At 58.2% G+C, this 18,154-nt stretch overlaps 1 long non-coding RNA gene across 1 annotated transcript in view; it reads left to right on the forward strand.

The window, feature by feature from the left end:
* LOC140737641 (uncharacterized) overlaps nucleotides 1-16,797 on the forward strand; it is a 42,549-nt gene extending 25,752 nt beyond the window's left edge. Inside the window, exon 2 of the long non-coding RNA XR_012101216.1 lies at nucleotides 16,190-16,797. This is a non-coding gene — a long non-coding RNA (uncharacterized lncRNA). The remainder of the gene's footprint in view (nucleotides 1-16,189) is intronic.
* The last annotated feature ends 1,357 nt before the right edge of the window (nucleotides 16,798-18,154 follow it).

Consider the following 18,154-nt stretch of genomic DNA (forward strand, 5'->3'; position numbering starts at 1 on the left):
GGAGGGTTGTGTCGGTGATGGAGGGAGGGTTGTGTCCGTGATGGAGGGGAGGGTTGTGTCGGTGACGGTGGGGAGGGTTGTGTCGGTGATGGTGGGGAGGGTTGTGTCTGTGATGGTGGGGAGGGTTGTGTCAGTGACGGTGGGGAGGGTTGTGTCAGTGACGGTGGGGAGGGTTGTGTCAGTGATGGTGGGGAGGGTTGTGTCTGTGATGGTGGGGAGGGTTGTGTCTGTGACGGTGGGGAGGGTTGTGTCCGTGATGGTGGGGGGGGAGGGTTGTGTCTGTGATGGAGGGGAGGGTTGTGTCAGTGATGGTGGGGAGGGTTGTGTCTGTGATGGTGGGGAGGGTTGTGTCTGTGATGGTGGGGAGGGTTGTGTCTGTGATGGTGGGGGGAGGGTTGTGTCTGTGACGGTGGGGAGGGTTGTGTCGGTGATGGAGGGGAGGGTTGTGTCCGTGACAGTGGGGGGAGGGTTGTGTCTGTGACGGTGGGGAGGGTTGTGTCTGTGACGGTGGGGAGGGTTGTGTCGGTGATGGAGGGGAGGGTTGTGTCGGTGACGGTGGGGGGAGGGTTGTGTCTGTGACGGTGGGGAGGGTTGTGTCGGTGATGGAGGGGAGGGTTGTGTCCGTGACAGTGGGGAGGGTTGTGTCTGTGACGGTGGGGAGGGTTGTGTCGGTGATGGAGGGGAGGGTTGTGTCCGTGACAGTGGGGAGGGTTGTGTCTGTGACGGTGGGGAGGGTTGTGTCTGTGACGGTGGGGGGAGGGTTGTGTCTGTGACGGTGGGGAGGGTTGTGTCTGTGATGGTGGGGTGGGGAGGGTTGTGTCAGTGATGGTGGGGGAGGATTGTGTCTGTGATGGGGGGGGGGGTTGTGTCGGTGATGGTGGGGGGGGGTTGTGTCAGTGACGGTGGGGGGAGGGTTGTGTCTGTGACGGTGGGGAGGGTTGTGTCGGTGATGGTGGGGAGGGTTGTGTCTGTGACGGTGGGGAGGGTTGTGTCGGTGATGGAGGGGAGGGTTGTGTCCGTGACAGTGGGGAGGGTTGTGTCTGTGACGGTGGGGAGGGTTGTGTCTGTGACGGTGGGGGGAGGGTTGTGTCTGTGACGGTGGGGAGGGTTGTGTCTGTGACGGTGGGGGGAGGGTTGTGTCTGTGACGGTGGGGAGGGTTGTGTCTGTGACGGTGGGGGGAGGGTTGTGTCTGTGACGGTGGGGGGAGGGTTGTGTCTGTGATGGTGGGGGGAGGGTTGTGTCTGTGACGGTGGGGAGGGTTGTGTCTGTGATGGTGGGGTGGGGAGGGTTGTGTCAGTGATGGTGGGGGAGGATTGTGTCTGTGATGGGGGGGGGGGTTGTGTCGGTGATGGTGGGGGGGGGTTGTGTCAGTGACGGTGGGGGGAGGGTTGTGTCTGTGACGGTGGGGAGGGTTGTGTCGGTGATGGTGGGGAGGGTTGTGTCAGTGATGGTGGGGGAGGATTGTGTCTGTGATGGGGGGGGGGGGTTGTGTCGGTGATGGTGGGGGGGGGTTGTGTCGGTGATGGTGGGGAGGGTTGTGTCTGTGACGGTGGGGAGGGTTGTGTCAGTGACGGTGGGGAGGGTTGTGTCTGTGATGGTGGGGAGGGTTGTGTCCGTGACGGTGGCGAGGGTTGTGTCTGTGATGGAGGGGAGGGTTGTGTCTGTGATGGTGGGGAGGGTTGTGTCAGTGACGGTGGGGAGGGTTGTGTCTGTGACGGTGGGGAGGGTTGTGTCGGTGATGGTGGGGAGGGTTGTGTCGGTGATGGTGGGGGAGGGTTGTGTCTGTGACGGTGGGGAGGGTTGTGTCGGTGATGGTGGGGAGGGTTGTGTCAGTGATGGTGGGGAGGGTTGTGTCTGTGATGGTGGGGAGGGTTGTGTCAGTGATGGTGGGGAGGGTTGTGTCTGTGATGGTGGGGAGGGTTGTGTCGGTGATGGTGGGGAGGGTTGTGTCGGTGATGGTGGGGGGGGTTGTGTCTGTGATGGGGAGGGGGGTTGTGTCCGTGATGGTGGGGAGGGTTGTGTCTGTGACGGTGGGGAGGGTTGTGTCGGTGATGGTGGGGAGGATTGTGTCGGTGATGGTGGGGAGGGTTGTGTCCGTGACAGTGGGGAGGGTTGTGTCGGTGATGGTGGGGGGGGTTGTGTCGGTGATGGTGGGGAGGATTGTGTCGGTGATGGTGGGGAGGGTTGTGTCTGTGACGGTGGGGAGGGTTGTGTCTGTGACGGTGGGGGGGTTGTGTCTGTGACGGTGGGGAGGGTTGTGTCTGTGACGGTGGGGAGGGTTGTGTCGGTGATGGGGGGGAGGGTTGTGTCAGTGATGGTGGGGAGGGTTGTGTCTGTGATGGTGGGGAGGGTTGTGTCTGTGACGGTGGGGAGGGTTGTGTCTGTGATGGTGGGGGGGGGAGGGTTGTGTCAGTGATGGAGGGGAGGGTTGTGTCAGTGACGGTGGGGAGGGTTGTGTCTGTGACGGTGGGGGGGGAGGGTTGTGTCTGTGATGGAGGGGAGGGTTGTGTCTGTGACGATGGGGAGTGTTGTGTCTGTGACGGTGGGGAGGGTTGTGTCTGTGACGATGGGGAGGGTTGTGTCTGTGACGGTGGGGAGGGTTGTGTCTGTGACGATGGGGAGTGTTGTGTCAGTGACGGTGGGGAGGGTTGTGTCAGTGACGGTGGGGAGGGTTGTGTCTGTGACGGTGGGGAGGGTTGTGTCAGTGACAGTGGGGAGGGTTGTGTCTGTGATGGAGGGGAGGGTTGTGTCTGTGACGGTGGGGGGGGAGGGTTGTGTCTGTGATGGTGGGGAGGGTTGTGTCAGTGACGGTGGGGAGGGTTGTGTCAGTGACGGTGGGGAGGGTTGTGTCTGTGACGGTGGGGGGGGAGGGTTGTGTCTGTGATGGTGGGGAGGGTTGTGTCAGTGACGGTGGGGAGGGTTGTGTCTGTGACGGTGGGGGGGGAGGGTTGTGTCAGTGATGGTGGGGAGGGTTGTGTCAGTGACGGTGGGGAGGGTTGTGTCTGTGATGGTGGGGAGGGTTGTGTCAGTGACGGTGGGGGGGGAGGGTTGTGTCAGTGACGGTGGGGAGGGTTGTGTCAGTGACGGTGGGGAGGGTTGTGTCAGTGACGGTGGGGGAGGGTTGTGTCTGTGACGGTGGGGGGGGAGGGTTGTGTCTGTGATGGTGGGGAGGGTTGTGTCTGTGACGGTGGGGGGGGAGGGTTGTGTCAGTGATGGTGGGGAGGGTTGTGTCAGTGACGGTGGGGAGGGTTGTGTCTGTGATGGTGGGGAGGGTTGTGTCAGTGACGGTGGGGGGGGAGGGTTGTGTCAGTGACGGTGGGGAGGGTTGTGTCAGTGACGGTGGGGAGGGTTGTGTCAGTGACGGTGGGGAGGGTTGTGTCAGTGACGGTGGGGGGGGAGGGTTGTGTCAGTGACGGTGGGGAGGGTTGTGTCAGTGACGGTGGGGAGGGTTGTGTCAGTGACGGTGGGGAGGGTTGTGTCTGTGATGGTGGGGAGGGTTGTGTCAGTGACGGTGGGGGGGGAGGGTTGTGTCAGTGACGGTGGGGAGGGTTGTGTCAGTGACGGTGGGGAGGGTTGTGTCAGTGACGGTGGGGAGGGTTGTGTCTGTGACGGTGGGGGGGGAGGGTTGTGTCTGTGACGGTGGGGAGGGTTGTGTCTGTGACGGTGGGGGGGGAGGGTTGTGTCAGTGATGGTGGGGAGGGTTGTGTCAGTGACGGTGGGGAGGGTTGTGTCTGTGATGGTGGGGAGGGTTGTGTCAGTGACGGTGGGGAGGGTTGTGTCTGTGACGGTGGGGGGGGAGGGTTGTGTCAGTGATGGTGGGGAGGATTGTGTCGGTGGTGGTGGGGAGGGTTGTGTCTGTGATGGTGGGGAGGGTTGTGTCGGTGATGGTGGGGAGGATTGTGTCGGTGGTGGTGGGGAGGGTTGTGTCTGTGATGGTGGGGGGGGTTGTGTCGGTGATGGTGGGGAGGGTTGTGTCTGTGATGGGGGAGGGTTGTGTCAGTGATGGTGGGGAGGGTTGTGTCTGTGACGGTGGGGGGGGTTGTGTCGGTGACGGTGGGGAGGGTTGTGTCAGTGACGGTGGGGAGGGTTGTGTCAGTGACGGTGGGGAGGGTTGTGTCTGTGACGGTGGGGGGGGAGGGTTGTGTCTGTGATGGAGGGGAGGGTTGTGTCAGTGACGGTGGGGAGGGTTGTGTCTGTGACGGTGGGGAGGGTTGTGTCTGTGACGGTGGGGGGGGAGGGTTGTGTCGGTGATGGTGGGGAGGGTTGTGTCTGTGATGGTGGGGGGGGTTGTGTCGGTGACGGTGGGGGGGGTTGTGTCTGTGACGGTGGGGGGGGAGGGTTGTGTCAGTGATGGTGGGGGGGGTTGTGTCCGTGACGGTGGGGGGGGTTGTGTCGGTGATGGTGGGGAGGGTTGTGTCTGTGATGGTGGGGAGGGTTGTGTCAGTGATGGTGGGGAGGGTTGTGTCTGTGATGGTGGGGAGGGTTGTGTCCGTGATGGTGGGGAGGGTTGTGTCTGTGATGGTGGGGAGGGTTGTGTCAGTGATGGTGGGGAGGGTTGTGTCTGTGATGGTGGGGAGGGTTGTGTCTGTGATGGTGGGGAGGGTTGTGTCCGTGATGGTGGGGAGGGTTGTGTCGGTGATGGTGGGGAGGGTTGTGTCAGTGACGGTGGGGAGGGTTGTGTCTGTGATGATGGGGAGGGTTGTGTCTGTGACGGTGGGGAGGGTTGAGTCAGTGATGGTGGGGAGGGTTGTGTCAGTGACGGTGGGGAGGGTTGTGTCTGTGACGATGGGGAGTGTTGTGTCAGTGACGGTGGGGAGGGTTGTGTCAGTGACGGTGGGGAGGGTTGTGTCTGTGACGGTGGGGAGGGTTGTGTCAGTGACGGTGGGGAGGGTTGTGTCTGTGACGGTGGGGGGGGAGGGTTGTGTCTGTGATGGAGGGGAGGGTTGTGTCAGTGACGGTGGGGAGGGTTGTGTCTGTGATGATGGGGAGGGTTGTGTCGGTGATGGTGGGGAGGGTTGTGTCTGTGATGGTGGGGAGGGTTGTGTCGGTGATGGTGGGGAGGGTTGTGTCAGTGATGGTGGGGAGGGTTGTGTCAGTGACGGTGGGGGGGGTTGTGTCGGTGATGGTGGGGAGGGTTGTGTCGGTGATGGTGGGGAGGGTTGTGTCTGTGATGGTGGGGAGGGTTGTGTCGGTGATGGTGGGGAGGGTTGTGTCAGTGATGGTGGGGAGGGTTGTGTCTGTGACGGTGGGGAGGGTTGTGTCTGTGATGGTGGGGAGGGTTGTGTCTGTGACGGTGGGGAGGGTTGTGTCTGTGATGGTGGGGGAGGGTTGTGTCTGTGACGGTGGGGAGGGTTGTGTCGGTGATGGTGGGGAGGGTTGTGTCGGTGACGATGGGGAGGGTTGTGTCTGTGACAGTGGGGAGGGTTGTGCTGGTGACGGTGGGGAGGGTTGTGTCGGTGACGGTGGGGAGGGTTGTGTCTGTGATGGTGGGGAGGGTTGTGTCAGTGACGGTGGGGGGGGTTGTGTCCGTGATGGAGGGAGGGTTGTGTCAGTGACGGTGGGGGGGGGTTGTGTCCGTGATGGAGGGAGGGTTGTGTCAGTGACGGTGGGGGGGGTTGTGTCAGTGACGGTGGGGGGGGTTGTGTCCGTGATGGAGGGAGGGTTGTGTCAGTGACGGTGGGGAGGGTTGTGTCCGTGACAGTGGGGGGGGGGTTGTGTCGGTGATGGTGGGGAGGGTTGTGTCTGTGATGGTGGGGAAGGTTGTGTCTGTGATGGTGGGGAGGGTTGTGTCAGTGACGGTGGGGAGGGTTGTGTCCGTGACGGTGGGGAGGGTTGTGTCTGTGATGGTGGGGAGGGTTGTGTCAGTGATGGTGGGGAGGGTTGTGTCTGTGACGGTGGGGGGGGAGGGTTGTGTCCGTGACGGTGGGGAGGGTTGTGTCCGTGATGGAGGGGGGGGGGAGGGTTGTGTCGCTGACGTTGGGGGGGTGGGTTTGTGTTTGTGACGGTGGGGAGGGTTGTGTCCGTGACGGTGGGGAGGGTTGTGTCTGTGATGGTGGGGAGGGTTGTGTCGGTGATGGTGGGGAGGGTTGTGTCTGTGACGGTGGGGAGGGTTGTGTCCGTGATGGTGGGGGGTTGTGTCGGTGACGGTGGAGGGTTGTGTCGGTGACGGTGGGGAGGGTTGTGTCTGTGATGGTGGGGAGGGTTGTGTCGGTGATGGTGGAGGGTTGTGTCGGTGACGGTGGGGAGGGTTGTGTCTGTGATGGTGGGGAGGGTTGTGTCCGTGATGGTGGAGGGTTGTGTCGGTGACAGTGGGGAGGGTTGTGTCGGTGACGGTGGGGAGGGTTGTGTCGGTGATGGAGGGGAGGGTTGTGTCGGTGACGATGGGGAGGGTTGTGTCTGTGATGGTGGGGAGGGTTGTGTCTGTGATGGGGGGGGAGGGTTGTGTCCGTGATGGGGGGGAGGGTTGTGTCGGTGACGGTGGGGAGGGTTGTGTCGGTGATGGTGGGGAGGATTGTGTCGGTGATGGTGGGGAGGGTTGTGTCAGTGATGGTGGGGGGGGTTGTGTCTGTGACGGTGGGGAGGGTTGTGTCTGTGATGGTGGTGGTGGGGAGGGTTGTGTCTGTGATGGTGGGGAGGGTTGTGTCAGTGATGGAGGGAGGGTTGTGTCGGTGACGGTGGGGAGGGTTGTGTCTGTGATGGTGGGGAGGATTGTGTCGGTGATGGTGGGGAGGGTTGTGTCAGTGATGGTGGGGAGGGTTGTGTCTGTGATGGTGGGGAGGGTTGTGTCTGTGACGGTGGGGAGGGTTGTGTCTGTGATGGTGGGGGGGGAGGGTTGTGTCAGTGATGGTGGGGAGGGTTGTGTCTGTGACGGTGGGGAGGGTTGTGTCTGTGATGGTGGGGAGGGTTGTGTCTGTGATGGTGGGGAGGGTTGTGTCAGTGATGGTGGGGGGGGTTGTGTCCGTGATGGAGGGGAGGGTTGTGTCAGTGATGGTGGGGAGGGTTGTGTCGGTGATGGTGGGGAGGGTTGTGTCTGTGACGGTGGGGAGGGTTGTGTCTGTGATGGTGGGGAGGGTTGTGTCTGTGACGGTGGGGAGGGTTGTGTCTGTGATGGTGGGGAGGGTTGTGTCTGTGACGGTGGGGAGGGTTGTGTCTGTGATGGTGGGGAGGGTTGTGTCGGTGACGGTGGGGAGGGTTGTGTCAGTGATGGTGGGGAGGGTTGTGTCTGTGATGGTGGGGGGGGGAGGGTTGTGTCAGTGATGGAGGGGAGGGTTGTGTCCGTGATGGGGGGGAGGGTTGTGTCGGTGACGGTGGGGAGGGTTGTGTCGGTGATGGTGGGGAGGATTGTGTCGGTGATGGTGGGGAGGGTTGTGTCAGTGATGGTGGGGGGGGTTGTGTCCGTGATGGAGGGAGGGTTGTGTCTGTGATGGTGGGGAGGGTTGTGTCGGTGATGGTGGGGAGGGTTGTGTCGGTGATGGTGGGGAGGGTTGTGTCAGTGATGGTGGGGGAGGGGGGGTTGTGTCTGTGACGGTGGGGAGGGTTGTGTCTGTGATGGTGGGGAGGGTTGTGTCTGTGATGGTGGGGAGGGTTGTGTCTGTGATGGTGGTGGTGGGGAGGGTTGTGTCTGTGATGGTGGGGGGGGTTGTGTCGGTGATGGTGGGGAGGATTGTGTCGGTGATGGTGGGGAGGGTTGTGTCTGTGATGGTGGGGAGGGTTGTGTCAGTGATGGTGGGGAGGGTTGTGTCTGTGATGGTGGGGAGGGTTGTGTCTGTGATGGTGGGGAGGGTTGTGTCAGTGATGGTGGGGGAGGGGGGGTTGTGTCTGTGACGGTGGGGAGGGTTGTGTCTGTGATGGTGGGGAGGGTTGTGTCTGTGATGGTGGTGGTGGGGAGGGTTGTGTCTGTGATGGTGGGGGGGGTTGTGTCGGTGATGGTGGGGAGGATTGTGTCGGTGATGGTGGGGAGGGTTGTGTCTGTGATGGTGGGGAGGGTTGTGTCGGTGATGGTGGGGAGGGTTGTGTCTGTGACGGTGGGGAGGGTTGTGTCTGTGATGGTGGGGAGGGTTGTGTCGGTGATGGTGGGGAGGATTGTGTCGGTGATGGTGGGGAGGGTTGTGTCAGTGATGGTGGGGAGGGTTGTGTCTGTGATGGTGGGGAGGGTTGTGTCGGTGATGGTGGGGAGGATTGTGTCGGTGATGGTGGGGAGGGTTGTGTCTGTGATGGTGGGGAGGGTTGTGTCGGTGATGGTGGGGAGGGTTGTGTCAGTGATGGTGGGGAGGGTTGTGTCTGTGATGGTGGGGGGGGTTGTGTCGGTGATGGTGGGGAGGATTGTGTCGGTGATGGTGGGGAGGGTTGTGTCTGTGATGGTGGGGAGGGTTGTGTCAGTGATGGTGGGGAGGGTTGTGTCTGTGATGGTGGGGAGGGTTGTGTCTGTGATGGTGGGGAGGGTTGTGTCAGTGATGGTGGGGGAGGGGGGGTTGTGTCTGTGACGGTGGGGAGGGTTGTGTCTGTGATGGTGGGGAGGGTTGTGTCTGTGATGGTGGGGAGGGTTGTGTCTGTGATGGTGGTGGTGGGGAGGGTTGTGTCTGTGATGGTGGGGGGGGTTGTGTCGGTGATGGTGGGGAGGGTTGTGTCTGTGATGGTGGGGAGGGTTGTGTCGGTGATGGTGGGGAGGGTTGTGTCTGTGACGGTGGGGAGGGTTGTGTCTGTGATGGTGGGGAGGGTTGTGTCGGTGATGGTGGGGAGGATTGTGTCGGTGATGGTGGGGAGGGTTGTGTCAGTGATGGTGGGGAGGGTTGTGTCTGTGATGGTGGGGAGGGTTGTGTCTGTGACGGTGGTGGTGGGGAGGGTTGTGTCTGTGATGGTGGGGGGGGTTGTGTCGGTGATGGTGGGGAGGATTGTGTCGGTGATGGTGGGGAGGGTTGTGTCAGTGATGGTGGGGAGGGTTGTGTCTGTGATGGTGGGGAGGGTTGTGTCTGTGACGGTGGGGAGGGTTGTGTCTGTGATGGTGGGGGGGGGAGGGTTGTGTCAGTGATGGTGGGGAGGGTTGTGTCTGTGACGGTGGGGAGGGTTGTGTCTGTGATGGTGGGGGGGGGAGGGTTGTGTCAGTGATGGAGGGGAGGGTTGTGTCAGTGACGGTGGGGAGGGTTGTGTCTGTGACGGTGGGGAGGGTTGTGTCTGTGATGGTGGGGAGGGTTGTGTCGGTGATGGTGGGGAGGGTTGTGTCAGTGATGGTGGGGAGGGTTGTGTCTGTGACGGTGGGGAGGGTTGTGTCTGTGATGGTGGGGAGGGTTGTGTCTGTGACGGTGGGGAGGGTTGTGTCTGTGATGGTGGGGGAGGGTTGTGTCTGTGACGGTGGGGAGGGTTGTGTCGGTGATGGTGGGGAGGGTTGTGTCGGTGACGATGGGGAGGGTTGTGTCTGTGACAGTGGGGAGGGTTGTGCTGGTGACGGTGGGGAGGGTTGTGTCGGTGACGGTGGGGAGGGTTGTGTCTGTGATGGTGGGGAGGGTTGTGTCAGTGACGGTGGGGGGGGTTGTGTCCGTGATGGAGGGAGGGTTGTGTCAGTGACGGTGGGGGGGGTTGTGTCCGTGATGGAGGGAGGGTTGTGTCAGTGACGGTGGGGGGGGTTGTGTCAGTGACGGTGGGGGGGGTTGTGTCGGTGATGGTGGGGAGGGTTGTGTCTGTGATGGTGGGGAAGGTTGTGTCTGTGATGGTGGGGAGGGTTGTGTCAGTGACGGTGGGGAGGGTTGTGTCAGTGACGGTGGGGAGGGTTGTGTCAGTGATGGTGGGGAGGGTTGTGTCTGTGACGGTGGGGGGGGAGGGTTGTGTCTGTGATGGAGGGGAGGGTTGTGTCCGTGACGGTGGGGAGGGTTGTGTCTGTGATGGTGGGGAGGGTTGTGTCGGTGATGGTGGGGAGGGTTGTGTCTGTGACGGTGGGGAGGGTTGTGTCCGTGATGGTGGGGGGTTGTGTCGGTGACGGTGGAGGGTTGTGTCGGTGACGGTGGGGAGGGTTGTGTCTGTGATGGTGGGGAGGGTTGTGTCGGTGATGGTGGAGGGTTGTGTCGGTGACGGTGGGGAGGGTTGTGTCTGTGATGGTGGGGAGGGTTGTGTCCGTGATGGTGGAGGGTTGTGTCGGTGACAGTGGGGAGGGTTGTGTCGGTGACGGTGGGGAGGGTTGTGTCGGTGATGGAGGGGAGGGTTGTGTCGGTGACGATGGGGAGGGTTGTGTCTGTGATGGTGGGGAGGGTTGTGTCTGTGATGGGGGGGGAGGGTTGTGTCCGTGATGGGGGGGAGGGTTGTGTCGGTGACGGTGGGGAGGGTTGTGTCTGTGATGGTGGGGAGGGTTGTGTCGGTGATGGTGGGGAGGATTGTGTCGGTGATGGTGGGGAGGGTTGTGTCAGTGATGGTGGGGGGGGTTGTGTCTGTGACGGTGGGGAGGGTTGTGTCTGTGATGGTGGGGAGGGTTGTGTCAGTGATGGTGGGGGGGAGGGTTGTGTCGGTGACAGTGGGGAGGGTTGTGTCTGTGATGGAGGGGAGGGTTGTGTCTGTGACGGTGGGGAGGGTTGTGTCCGTGATGGTGGGGGGTTGTGTCGGTGACGGTGGAGGGTTGTGTCGGTGACGGTGGGGAGGGTTGTGTCTGTGATGGTGGGGAGGGTTGTGTCGGTGATGGTGGAGGGGGGTTGTGTCCGTGATGGAGGGAAGGGTTGTGTCCGTGATGGTGGAGGGTTGTGTCGGTGACAGTGGGGAGGGTTGTGTCGGTGACGGTGGGGAGGGTTGTGTCTGTGATGGTGGGGAGGGTTGTGTCGGTGATGGTGGGGAGGGTTGTGTCTGTGACGGTGGGGAGGGTTGTGTCTGTGATGGTGGGGAGGGTTGTGTCGGTGATGGTGGGGAGGATTGTGTCGGTGATGGTGGGGAGGGTTGTGTCAGTGATGGTGGGGAGGGTTGTGTCTGTGATGGTGGGGAGGGTTGTGTCTGTGACGGTGGGGAGGGTTGTGTCTGTGATGGTGGGGAGTGTTGTGTCCGTGATGGAGGGAGGGTTGTGTCTGTGATGGTGGGGAGGGTTGTGTCGGTGATGGTGGGGAGGGTTGTGTCTGTGATGGTGGGGAGGGTTGTGTCAGTGATGGTGGGGAGGGTTGTGTCTGTGATGGTGGGGAGGGTTGTGTCTGTGATGGTGGGGAGGGTTGTGTCAGTGATGGTGGGGGAGGGGGGGTTGTGTCTGTGACGGTGGGGAGGGTTGTGTCTGTGATGGTGGGGAGGGTTGTGTCTGTGATGGTGGGGAGGGTTGTGTCTGTGATGGTGGTGGTGGGGAGGGTTGTGTCTGTGATGGTGGGGAGGGTTGTGTCAGTGATGGTGGGGAGGGTTGTGTCCGTGACGGTGGGGAGGGTTGTGTCTGTGATGGTGGGGAGGGTTGTGTCCGTGACGGTGGGGAGGGTTGTGTCTGTGATGGAGGGGAGGGTTGTGTCTGTGATGGTGGGGAGGGTTGTGTCTGTGACGGTGGGGAGGGTTGTGTCTGTGATGGTGGGGAGGGTTGTGTCCGTGACGGTGGGGAGGGTTGTGTCTGTGATGGTGGGGAGGGTTGTGTCCGTGACGGTGGGGAGGGTTGTGTCTGTGATGGAGGGGAGGGTTGTGTCCGTGACGGTGGGGAGGGTTGTGTCTGTGATGGAGGGGAGGGTTGTGTCTGTGATGGAGGGGAGGGTTGTGTCCGTGACGGTGGGGAGGGTTGTGTCTGTGATGGTGGGGAGGGTTGTGTCGGTGATGGTGGGGAGGGTTGTGTCCGTGACGGTGGGGAGGGTTGTGTCCGTGATGGAGGGGAGGGTTGTGTCCGTGACGGTGGGGAGGGTGTGTCTGTGATGGTGGGGGGGGGGTTGTGTCTGTGATGGTGAGGGAGGGTTGTGTCTGTGACGGTGGGGAGGGTTGTATCGGTGATGGTGGGGAGGGTTGTGTCGGTGACGATGGGGAGGGTTGTGTCCGTGACGGTGGGGAGGGTTGTGTCCGTGATGGAGGGGAGGGTTGTGTCCGTGACGGTGGGGAGGGTTGTGTCGGTGACGGTGGGGAGGGTTGTGTCTGTGATGGTGGGGAGGGTTGTGTCCGTGATGGTGGGGAGGGTTGTGTCCGTGATGGTGGGGGGGGTTGTGTCTGTGATGGTGAGGGAGGGTTGTGTCTGTGATGGTGGGGAGGGTTGTGTCTGTGATGGTGGGGGGGGGTTGTGTCTGTGATGGTGAGGGAGGGTTGTGTCTGTGATGGTGAGGGAGGGTTGTGTCCGTGACGGTGAGGGAGGGGTTGTGTCTGTGATGGTGAGGGAGGGTTGTGTCCGTGATGGTGGGGAGGGTTGTGTCGGTGATGGAGGGAGGGTTGTGTCGGTGATGATGGGGAGGGTTGTGTCCATGATGGTGGGGAGGGTTGTGTCGGTGATGGTGGGGAGGGTTGTGTCCGTGATGATGGGGAGGGTTGTGTCTGTGACGGTGGGGAGGGTTGTGTCCGTGATGGTGTGGAGGGTTGTGTCTGTGACGGTGGGGAGGGTTGTGTCCATGATGGTGGGGAGGGTTGTGTCGGTGATGGTGGGGAGGGTTGTGTCGGTGATGGTGGGGAGGGTTGTGTCCGTGATGGTGGGGGGAGGGTTGTGTCTGTGATGGTGGGGAGGGTTGTGTCTGTGATGGTGGGGGGGGGGTTGTGTCCGTGATGGTGGGGAGGGTTGTGTCTGTGATGGTGGGGGGGGGGTTGTGTCCGTGATGGTGGGGAGGGTTGTGTCTGTGATGGAGGGGAGGGTTGTGTCTGTGATGGTGGGAAGGGTTGTGTCCGTGACGGTGGGGAGGGTTGTGTCCGTGACGGTGGGGAGGGTTGTGTCTGTGATGGGGGGGAGGGTTGTGTCGGTGACAGTGGGGGGGGGGGGTTGTGTCCGTGATGGTGGGGAGGGTTGTGTCTGTGATGGTGGGGAGGGTTGTGTCTGTGACGGTGGGGGGGTTGTGTCTGTGATGGTGGGGAGGGTTGTGTCTGTGATGGGGGAGGGTTGTGTCGCTGACGTTGGGGGGGCAGGGTTGTGTCAGTGACGGTGGGGGGGTTGTGTCTGTGATGGTGGGGAGGGTTGTGTCTGTGATGGTGGGGAGGGTTGTGTCTGTGATGGGGGAGGGTTGTGTCGCTGACGTTGGGGGGGCAGGGTTGTGTCAGTGACGGTGGGGGGGTTGTGTCTGTGACGGTGGGGAGTGTTGTGTCCATCACGGGGGGGGTAGGGTTGTGTCGGTGATGGAGGGGAGGGTTGTGTCGGTGATGGTGGGGAGGGTTGTGTCCGTGACGGTGGGGAGGGTTGTGTCGGTGACGGTGGGGAGGGTTGTGTCGTTGATGGTGGGGGGGGTTGTGTCGGTGACGGTGGGGAGGGTTGAGTCAGTGATGGAGGGGAGGGTTGTGTCGGTGACGGTGGGGAGGGTTGTGTCGGTGATGGAGGGGAGGGTTGTGTCGGTGACGGTGGGGAGGGTTGTGTCGGTGACGGTGGGGAGGGTTGTGTCGGTGACGGTGGGGGGGGTTGTGTCGGTGATGGTGGGGAGGGTTGTGTCCGTGACGGTGGGGAGGGTTGTGTCGGTGACGGTGGGGAGGGTTGTGTCGGTGACGGTGGGGGGGGTTGTGTCGGTGATGGTGGGGAGGGTTGTGTCGGTGATGGTGGGGAGGGTTGTGTCCGTGACGGTGGGGAGGGTTGTGTCGGTGACGGTGGGGAGGGTTGTGTCGGTGATGGTGGGGGGGGTTGTGTCGGTGACGGTGGGGAGGGTTGAGTCAGTGATGGAGGGGAGGGTTGTGTCAGTGACAGTGGGGAGGGTTGTGTCCGTGACAGTGGGGAGGGTTGTGTCTGTGACGGTGGGGAGGGTTGTGTCGGTGACGGTGGGGAGGGTTGTGTCGGTGATGGAGGGGAGGGTTGTGTCGGTGATGGTGGGGAGGGTTGTGTCGGTGATGGAGGGGAGGGTTGTGTCGGTGACGGTGGGGAGGGTTGTGTCGGTGATGGTGGGGGGGGTTGTGTCTGTGATGGGGGAGGGTTGTGTCTGTGATGGTGGGGAGGGTTGTGTCAGTGATGGTGGGGAGGGTTGTGTCAGTGACGGTGGGGGGGTTGTGTCTGTGACGGTGGGGAGGGTTGTGTCGGTGATGGTGGGGGGGAGGGTTGTGTCTGTGATGGAGGGAGGGTTGTGTCGGTGATGGAGGGAGGGTTGTGTCGGTGATGGTGGGGAGGGTTGTGTCGGTGATGGAGGGGAGGGTTGTGTTGGTGATGGTGGGGAGGGTTGTGTCGGTGATGGTGGGGGGGAGGGTTGTGTCTGTGATGGAGGGAGGGTTGTGTTGGTGATGATGGGGAGGGTTGTGTCCGTGACAGTGGGGGGGGGGTTGTGTCAGTGACGGTGTTGGGGAGGGTTGTGTCTGTGATGGAGGGAGGGTTGTGTCGGTGATGGTGGGGAGGGTTGTGTCCGTGACAGTGGGGAGGGTTGTGTCTGTGATGGTGGGGATGGTTGTGTCTGTGATGGTGGGGGGGGTTTGTGTCCGTGATGGATCTGACTGAGTCTACGACCCTCTGCAGCCTCTTGCGATCCCATGCATTGGAGCTTCCATACCAGGTGCTGATGTAACCAGTCAGATTGTTCTTCACTGCTAGAGCATTTAGTGACTTTACCAAATCTCAAACTCTCCTTGAAGAATAGTCTTGCATATTTACACGTACTTTATTCCAGAGATGTGCAGTACAGGGCATCCTAAAAGTTGTATCAATGCATGGTACGGAAACTGGCTTCTGGTGTGCCCCCGCCTTGCTCATTTACACTCATGTCTGCTTCAAAAGGGCAACCATTCTACCAGTGCCCAAGAAGAGCAGTGTGAGATGCCTCAGTGACTATCATCCAGTAGCATTTACATCTACGGTGACGATGTGCTTGGACAGGTTGGTTATGACTGGAATCAACTCCTGCCTCAGCCAGGATCTGGACCCACTGCAATATGCCTCTTGCCACAATAGGTCTACGGCAGACATGTCCTTATTGGCTCTCCACACGGCTTTGGATCACCTGGACAATACAGTATCTAAGCCAGGGTGTTGTTTATTGACTATAGCTCAGTGTCTAACACCATCATCTCTACAGTCCTGACTGAAAAGCTACAGAACCTGGGCCTCCGTACCTCCCTCTGCAACTGGATCCTCGTCTTCCGAACGGGAAGACTACAGTCTGTTCAGATTGATTATCAGTGAGGTGGAGATACTATTTCCAATGCTGATGCACCACAGGGATGTGTGCTTAGCCCACTGCTCTACTCTCTCTACACCCATGATGTGAGGCTAGGCACAGCTCAGATACCATCTATAAATTTGCTGATGATCCAACCATTGTTGACAAAATCTCAGGTGGTGACGAGAGGGCGTACAGGAGTGAGATATAGGAGTTAGTTGAGTGGTGCCGGAGTAACAATCATGCACTCAACGTCAGCAAGATGAAAGAGCGGATTTGAAAGGATAAGACGAGGGAACACGGTCGAGGGATTCTCAGTGGGATCAGAAGTGGAGAGAGTGAGCAATTTCAGGTTCCTGAGTGATATTATCTGAGGGATAACCGGGTGCCAACATATCGATGGAACTGTAAAGAAGGCAAGACAGTGTCTGTATTTCATTCGGAGTTTAAGGAGATTTGGTCTGTCACCTAAAGCACTCGCAAATGTCTACGGACGTTCCGTGGAGAGCATTCAGACTGGTCGCATCACCGTCTGGTCTGGAGGGGGGTGGGCTGGAGTGCCATTGCACAGAATGGAAGTGAGCTGCAGAGAGTTGTAAAGTTGGTCATGGACACCAGCCTTTGTAATATCCAATACATCTTCAAGCAGCGGTGACTGAAAAAGGTTTGTGTCCACCGTTAAGGACCCCCACCACCCAGGACATGCCCTCTTCTCACTGTTACCGTCAGGAAGGAGGTCCAGAAGACTGAAGTCACACACTCAGTGATTCAGGAACAGCTTCTTCCCCTCTGCCATCCGATTTGTGAATTTACATTGAACCCAGAAACACTACATAACTACCTTTTTTATTTGTTCTTTTACTATTTATTTAACTTAATGTTTAATGCCTATATATACACTTAGTGTAATTGAGTTCTTTTCTATAAGTTGTTTTGCATTGTACTGTAAAGTTAACAAATTGCATGCCACATGCCGTTGATATGAAACCTGGTTCTGTTTCTACAGATGCACAGAGGGCATCCTAAACGCTGAATCACTGCATCCGGCCTACCCACCTTCAAGATGCTGGAAAAGGGCCAATAACATCATGAAGGGTCTGACTCACCATGCTCACGGACTGCTTGTCCCACTCCCATCAGGGAGGAGGCTACACAAATCCACGCCAGGACCACCAGACTCAAAAACAGTTACTTTCCCCAAGAAGTAAGGCTGATCAATATCTTCACCCGTGGAAGTTGCAGTAAACAAAGGGATAAAGAGAATGATAGCCCGGGGCAGCTGTAGACAAGTGTCACTTCCGGAGTCTCCCCTGCTCAATCCAAACTAGCGACAATATAACAGAAAGATGTTAAGCATCTCCAACAACAAAGGCTCTGTTGTCCTCACTGACTTTTTAAATATCATCGGCTGTCCATTTGAAGTTTCGGTTGGGTTTAACACGTCTATTGTGAATGGCGAATGATCTTGTGAATAAGGAATTCACACATATACAACTTATAATGATCAATATCCAGAACTAATAAGTCAATTTGAATATTCAGAGTTCAGAACACTGACAGGGGCTAGGTTGTACTCCTTGTCTACAAGTAAAATTAATAAAATGCTTGAGTCAGAAGTGTCCGAGTGTTCTGGGCCCAGTTACTGTAGTTATATCATTTTGTGATGGGCAATGATAATTATTTCAGCACGTCCACTAATGCCACCACTATTTTATTATTGCCTTCAGTCACATTATGTACAGCCTAATGTCACATTCAGTCTAAGTCTATAAGCTGTTTATGCATTTATATGTATTGTGTGTGCTTTTTTAGTATTATTGTGTTCATTTTTTGTTTGTTTTTCTGTGCTGCATCGGATCCAGAGTAACAATTATTTTGTTCTCCTTTACAATTGTGTACTGGAAATGATGTTAAACAATTTTAAAGTTTTGAAAATTTTGATCGTGTCTATCTGGTGGGCACAGGTTAATAAGTTTGCCAAAACCAGTCCCAGTGTTGTTCAGTTCTGTGTTCTGTTTCCCGCTTCGCAACAGAACCGGTTAATTTCAGTTTTTCCTCCAGTGACCTGCATTCCTGAGACTTTGCCGTTGCTCCTGCTACCTATCCCACTAACATTTCTACAAATCCCTTGTGTTTACGATTTTCCAAACAGTATATATATTCTTCATGAATATTAGAATTTCTGACAGCTACATCAGCAATTTGTGAATGCTACAGTTTAGAGAAGTTACATATATAACGTGAACGTTATAATTTTGGAAAGCTGCATGTATCACTCATGGAGACTGCAATTTGTGAAACCTACCGGTGCAATCTGAACACAAGAAATTCTGCAGATGCTGGAAATCCAAAGCAACACACACACAATTCTGAAGGAACTCTGCAGGTCAGGCAACATCTGGAAGTGAACGAACAGTCAACATTTCGGGCCGAGACCCTTGTTCAGGACTGAGAAGGAAGGGGAAGATGACAGACTTAAAAGATGCCGGGGGGTGGGTGGTGGAGAAGGAGGATTGCTGGAGAACGCTACGATTTCTGATTGCCACAATTTGAAAACTACTGGCACCATTTCTGAAAGTTACAATTAATGAAAGATTGATGTATGATTTCTGGAGTCTACACATTGGGGAAGGTACACGTATAATCACAGACTGTGACAATTTATGAAGGCTGCCTGTTATAACCTCTTGATATAACTGTCACTCACTAGGTGTAGTTTTGCTTTTCACACATTTCTCTCTAAACTCCAGAGACTTCTGCATGAAAATCCAGGATACCAGCAGTTTGAGATACTCAAACCACCCTGTCTGGCACCAACAATAGACTAGATTCAGTTAGATCACATTCCCTCCCCATTCTGACGTTTGGTCTGAACAACTGAACGTCTTTCTTCTTCTGACTTTTAACTGCAAAGTCAAAGGTGCATTAACACCACCGACAGAACTGGAGTGTGGTGTAGAGAGTTACAACT

Source organism: Hemitrygon akajei, chromosome 1 (assembly GCF_048418815.1).
Source record: "Hemitrygon akajei chromosome 1, sHemAka1.3, whole genome shotgun sequence".
Classification (NCBI taxonomy): Eukaryota; Metazoa; Chordata; class Chondrichthyes; order Myliobatiformes; family Dasyatidae; genus Hemitrygon; species Hemitrygon akajei.